The 5944-nt window shown below is 43.8% G+C and overlaps 1 protein-coding gene across 1 annotated transcript in view; it reads left to right on the top strand.

Moving 5' to 3' along the window:
- Positions 1 to 200: 200 nt before the first annotated feature.
- Positions 201 to 5944, top strand: part of asip1 (agouti signaling protein 1) — a 12221-nt gene continuing 6477 nt past the window's right edge. Inside the window, 1 exon segment of the mRNA NM_001098666.1 lies at positions 201 to 491. The gene's annotated coding sequence lies outside the window, so the exon portion shown is untranslated.

Raw genomic sequence — 5944 nt, 5'->3', positions numbered from 1 at the left:
CAGATGCCCATCACACAAACGGCTCCTACAAAAGGATCTGGTTCACATATTCCTGTCCATCCTATTTATAATTTGACCTTTCCCATCCCCCTTTCCACTGTGTGCTGGTCCCGCCTTCAGCCCGAACCTCTCGGTATGTCTTCATTATCAACAGCAGGGGCAGGTACGGCTACTTAAGGAGGGACAAACGCAGCGAGCGAGGGTCATAGTCCGAGGTTTAACGCCCCGAAAACCCCCAAAACAACCAAGACGAGGGAGTGAACTTGAGAGAGAGTGAAGGCACAAAGCCACTGAGTCAAGAAACACAATGATAGAAGCTGAGGTGCAGTGAACAAGCAAGGTCAGGAAACAGTAGCAGTCATTTCTTACAAAAAACAAGAACAGAAGCCGAAAAGACGAGTGGCAACAAACGGATAGAGAGGGAGAAGAAGAGAGAGTGGCACGGCACACCAACCGGGTAGGACCGACAGACAGCTGCTGGCTTCCTCCAGGTAAGAGAGGGGAACAAACACTCTGAGCTTAACATTCCAGGTTAGAACCGTTTCACCAGTCAGGCACGATGAGGGAAGTGGAACATGTGAGGCTCGACTGGTCCACATATGTCAAACTTGAAGACGCGCCTCATTCATTGTCCTCGTACGTTTCTGTCTGCCCTTAAGTGTTCCGGAGAAACTGTCTCACATCGGCTACATTCCCAAATTGGACCTGTAGATTTCAGGGAACCGAATCTGAGCTTGTGGTCCTAATCTGGAACAAAGCTGCTGGATCACTGGTGATCTCCTGGATTCATTTAGTGCCCGTTTGCTCAGTTGTTGCTCTGGATATTTGTCCTTTTTTTAACTCCACGCCCAGCCTGTTGACTTCAGCTCACTTCTTAACCTCTTTGCGTGTGTTTACTTTTGTTAGATTTGCTGAAACACGTGTCTGACAGCGAAGCTCCAACGCTGTTCAGGCTCTCAAATGCAGACCCGGAACATTAGGAGCTCTCAGAGTCATGAAAACGGGGTTGTGCTGGTTACAAACCAGTCTGGAGTCATTGTGCGAATACACTCACCAACAGGTTTATTAGCGACGTAAAAAAACCCAGCCTCATCTTCCTGAAAATCAGTCAGTTGTTACACTGTCAATAACATTGTTATTACAAATACCTACTTAGGTACTGAATGTTATTCTCAATGTGGTGGACCTAAAAACAAAACAAAAAAACTTTAAAATGCATTCAATAAAATCCAAATAGAATGTGTACATTAAAAAAAAGTTGTTGAGTTTAGCAAAACAGATTTTTTAAAAAAATGAATAATTTGCATTTATAGTTGCACGAGCCTCTTGCGTCGGACTCAGTCGTGTATTTTTGAATGTGTAAATTACAATAAAAAAACAAACAAACAAGGAAACGATCATCAACTTATTTTTTTTTAGTTCCGCAGCATCACCCCATAAACAGGATTTGAGCCTTTACGGCAAAAAGAAATCCAACAATTCCCCCATTAACCACTTTCCCAAATGTCGCCCTTATCAGCACGTTCTCCTGACACCTGATTTAGGAGGCATTCGATTACCGATAAACAACGAAAACAAACAGCTTTTTAGGATCAAGTGAGCATGTAATGAGGAGAATTCAGTCGATCAGTTGAGTTCCAACAACATTCTTCCTGCGGGCTCCGGACGACTGCGTCCAGATGGGAAACATTTACCTGACCCACCAACGAAAAGACATAAAAGGCCCTGCGATTAAAGACAAAGATAAAAGGATCTGGGATGTAAAATGCTAATTAGACGGCATGTGATGTGATCCTTGTGAAATCAGGACTTCCTGTAAATGCTGACCCAAATCAACTGTCCGGGATCAGATTTACTCATTTAACTCTTCGGTCTCAGCTGTTCCCCAAATCAGTCGGAGAAAAATCAAGCTTCACCCTTCAACAAATGCAGAACTGCGTTTTTTGGTTTTTCTTAGCAGTCGCCTTCGGCACACAAGGTTCTGGGCGTCAGTCACTGTTGCCACGCGGGTCGGCTCTGCTCTCTGTAGCTCAAATGTTACAGGGGAACTTTGACAGGCCGATGAGCCTCTCGTCTGTGTTTAGAAAAGTTTAGTGGTGCCGATAAAGCTAAAACTGGTGACTTATCAGCTCCCGAGTGGAGTCTAAGACCTTCAAGCTGCTTTTCGGTTCCGTCGTCTCCATTTTAAGGGGTTGAGAAATTTGGCTCTGAGGTTTGCTAACTCCCAAATAAAACTTTGAAATTAAAGAGTCAACAAAACTGGGGTAAAAAATGCTGCTTTCCTTAAATCCCATTTTAAAATGCTAATTTATTGCCTCCTGTAAAAAAAAAGAATTCTTGGATCCAAAATTTACACAAACCCACATGTATTCTTACCCCATTGAGCTTGATTTGAATCCTGTGAAGTGTTTCTTGTGCCATCAAAATGAGAAAATCTGGAACGTTTTGCACCTCTTCCACCGTGTAGGTGCGCTTGTACGTGTAAACGCTAATAAAACACTGATGCTTGCTTCATACCTTTCTGACCCTGGAGCGCCTCGGCTGGCTTTCGCTTTGCATATTTTTCACGTTGCATCGGAAGAATTATGGACATTTTCTTAGACAAATACACACGGGCATTTTTAGCCAGCATCAAATTACGCTGTGTAAGTTACAAAGTTATTGTCACTAGTGGGTATATTTGACACCTGAGTAGGGCAGAAGGGTGCACGCGTGTGTGTGTTCATCTTTATGGTTGGAATGTAGATTAAATTTGGCTGTTTAATAGTGCCGCCTCGCACGGATGTCGTCCTTCTTCCTTTGGTGAAAATGGATGGAAAACTAAAACAGCTGTGGTCACAAACAGGAAACGGCACCACTGTTTGTTTGTTTTTTTCCGCAATTACAGGGGACAAAACATTCGATGCACTTTAAGAAGGGAGGAAAACGCTACATGTGTGTGTTACACCCTGACCTGAGGGAAATAGACCTTTTTTTTAAAAGAATTGTTTGTTTTTTGGGACGTTGCAACAGGGAACGTCTTTCTGCTTGACGTTCACTTCCGTAAAGTCTGAACAATTTTTTTTAATTTACAGGATGATCACCTTTGCAGAGTAGCTGTTTTCAGTTTCTTGGATATGAGAGTGACGGATGGTTGTGACGGTAGAAAATGAGTCCATGCTTTTGAGACTGTCTGAGCGGGGCTTGAACTCGTTCTCTCGCACCATGAGAAAGTTAATATCAGCAGCTTCCTGCGTCCTGGACGGACGTCTGCAGGTCATTTACACCGCGGCTCGTCTTCACCTCTGGAGCTGCAGCTGTGCTGCGTCACAGTCATTCGAAATTTCCTTAGAAAATTGACAGATTGATGCGGTTTTGAACTCTAAACACAAGACTTTTTAAGACTTTGTGTCTCCCGGCAGCGTAACAGTTCTCAACAAAAACTTGAACATTGGTATTTTTCAATATTCACTGTGTTTGAATAAAATAAATGAACCCAAATGTTCTTAATATTCACAATGCACTAAAGTAAAGCAGCGAGCGCACGTTTATGAATAATCTAAATAAACACAACCCACAGACGGACATTAAAATTGATCCTGTGGGAGAGACTATAGAAAAAAAAACAAAGAGGGGGTGAACATTCGTGCCATCTGGTTCACCGCAGATGAATTGTGATCCCTTTAAATCTAATAATACCCCTCAGTCAGAGTGTCCTTTGTTTGAAGCTGTTGATGGGAGAAGAACTGGAGGCTTTGAAGCTGTTCAGTCATTTTGCATTTTCTTTAAAATGGAACGTTGCTGTGCTCTTAAGCCAGATTCGCTCCGCTTTTGGCAACATGCTGGGCAGAAAAGCGACTATGTCATCACTAATGAAGGACAGAGACAACGAGAACGTCCAAATCAGTTCCAAGTTTATTTGGTTGTGTTTTTGTTGTTGTCGTCCCACCAAAGATTGTTCGATGTGTCCCTGTCGCCTTTGTTTCTGTGCGGTGAACGGCTCTCCTTGTTCCATACTGACATTTACTTGTATAAAAACGCTCATACATGTAATTAATTACAAATGGGTTGATTTACTTGTGTCATAATACACGATGTGTGTGTGTGTGTGTGTGTGTGTGTGTGTGTGTTTATGGCTTAAATTACTTTAATCGGGGCTGGTTGGGGCAATTGGAAATGATTTTCCCTGCTTGAGTCTGTGTCCTCACTGCTGAACCAGATTCATTTATGCTTGAGGCGTCATTTTAATATCACATTTTATCAGTTTGGTTGAGAGAAATCACTCATACATATTTTTATAGGTAACTTTTTTTTTAATCTTAAACTTTTTTCATATCATTGTTGTTGTTATAGGTATTTCTATGTCCACTGTATATATATGGAAAAGTATACATACAATATAAATTATATGTATATGACATTAATTTCCCATAGTGTGTGTTTCTGTACTTCAGTACCATGTAAAGTTCTAGAAAAGTGAGGACATTTCCGAGAAGTGAGGACATATTGGTGGTCCTTCAATAGCCTCGTTGAGGGGGTCAGGGTTGGTAGGGATAGGTAGGGTTACAGTAAGGGGCTAGATAATGCTTCTAAGTTCCCCCAAAGACTAAGGTACAACGCGTGTGTGTGTGTGTGGGGGGACCTTTGCTCCAACAGTGTTGCTTGTATTGGGTGGAAGGTGGACGGATTTATAAGGGTTTAAATCCTCAACAAGAGGGAAAAACTGTGTGAGGCAATAAGAGAGAGTGTAGTCATGGCGAGTGTGAGTGCGTGTGAAGGTGGATACAACTAAAATAAAGACAGCTGTGGCATGAGAGAAGAGACCGCTTCCCTGGTGGGGGGCATGGGGGGGATCACACTGGCTCCAGGTGTGGCTCATGAAACTGTTACGAGGTTCATAAAGACAAAGACCACCCCCCCTTCCCCAACTAGCTTCCAGGGAAGACACCAGCACCTGTTGGAATAACATCATCATCTCTCCAACAAAAACATCCTTTATTTGTGTTTATTCTCTGGGTAACGATAAAAGAATCAACTGCTGGGATCGATCCGTTAACTTAGCATTAAGGTTGCTCCCAGGCCCAGATGGACATGTGGATCATGTGGACCATCCCACGGGCCTACAGACACGTGTGTGTTGTTGCGGGCTGGATAGTGCGCTGGTGCTGACAGCAGGTCGTTAGGGCCTAAAAATCACATCTTTTGTTTGATGAGACCAAAGGTATTTGAATCTGTGTTCCAAAAATACCCTGACTGGCAATGAGAAGACTTCAACACTTCATCACAGACCTGTGAAGGGACGCAGTTTTGACAGCAAAACTTTCCCCATGTGGCAGCCATTAACGGCCCAGAAGCTTCTCCTGGTTCCTGGTGCTCTTCAGCACGCCGCCAGGAGGAAGACCGCAGACCCGGGATCAGCTCTGTCTTTCCTTTCAGGTCCAATCAGAAATGTGACGAGAGAGAATCAGAGTAAAGGTCTTCCACAAGAGAGCAGCTCTGCTCCGTCCGAGGACTCTTCTGTTACCTACGTCAACGAGGCCGCATCTTCTCACCCACATCTGGCCTTACTCCCCCTGGACCCATGAGGATCAATCAAGATCCATTCCATTTGTTATTGTTTGTGTTCCATTAAGGAAGGGGAGGTGGGATTTGGTGCCCGGATGTCAAAATTTACAAATCATTTTCCACCCTGAGAAGAGATTTAAGAAGTAACCTTTGGGGGCCTTAATGCCAGGTTTGGGGTCCAGTTGAAAGGCTGATGTTTAGTGAGGGTTGTTAACGAAGGCTGGGTGGGATACCCACAGGACCCCCCCCACCAAGTGATGTGGGACTTTAGGCTGAAAGAGGCAGAAACTGGCTGCTGATCGATTTTTTGGTGTTTCCTTGTCCTCAAACATGTTGCTCCGACGAGGCCATCTTGATCCGGTTGGTTCTGTGTTGGTCCACTGATCCCCCCAACCAACCA

The sequence above is a fragment of the Takifugu rubripes genome, chromosome 19 (assembly GCF_901000725.2).
Source record: "Takifugu rubripes chromosome 19, fTakRub1.2, whole genome shotgun sequence".
In the NCBI taxonomy this organism is placed as follows: domain Eukaryota; kingdom Metazoa; phylum Chordata; class Actinopteri; order Tetraodontiformes; family Tetraodontidae; genus Takifugu; species Takifugu rubripes.
Note: the sequence above shows the minus strand (reverse complement) of the source record. Positions and strands in the feature narration are given on the sequence as shown.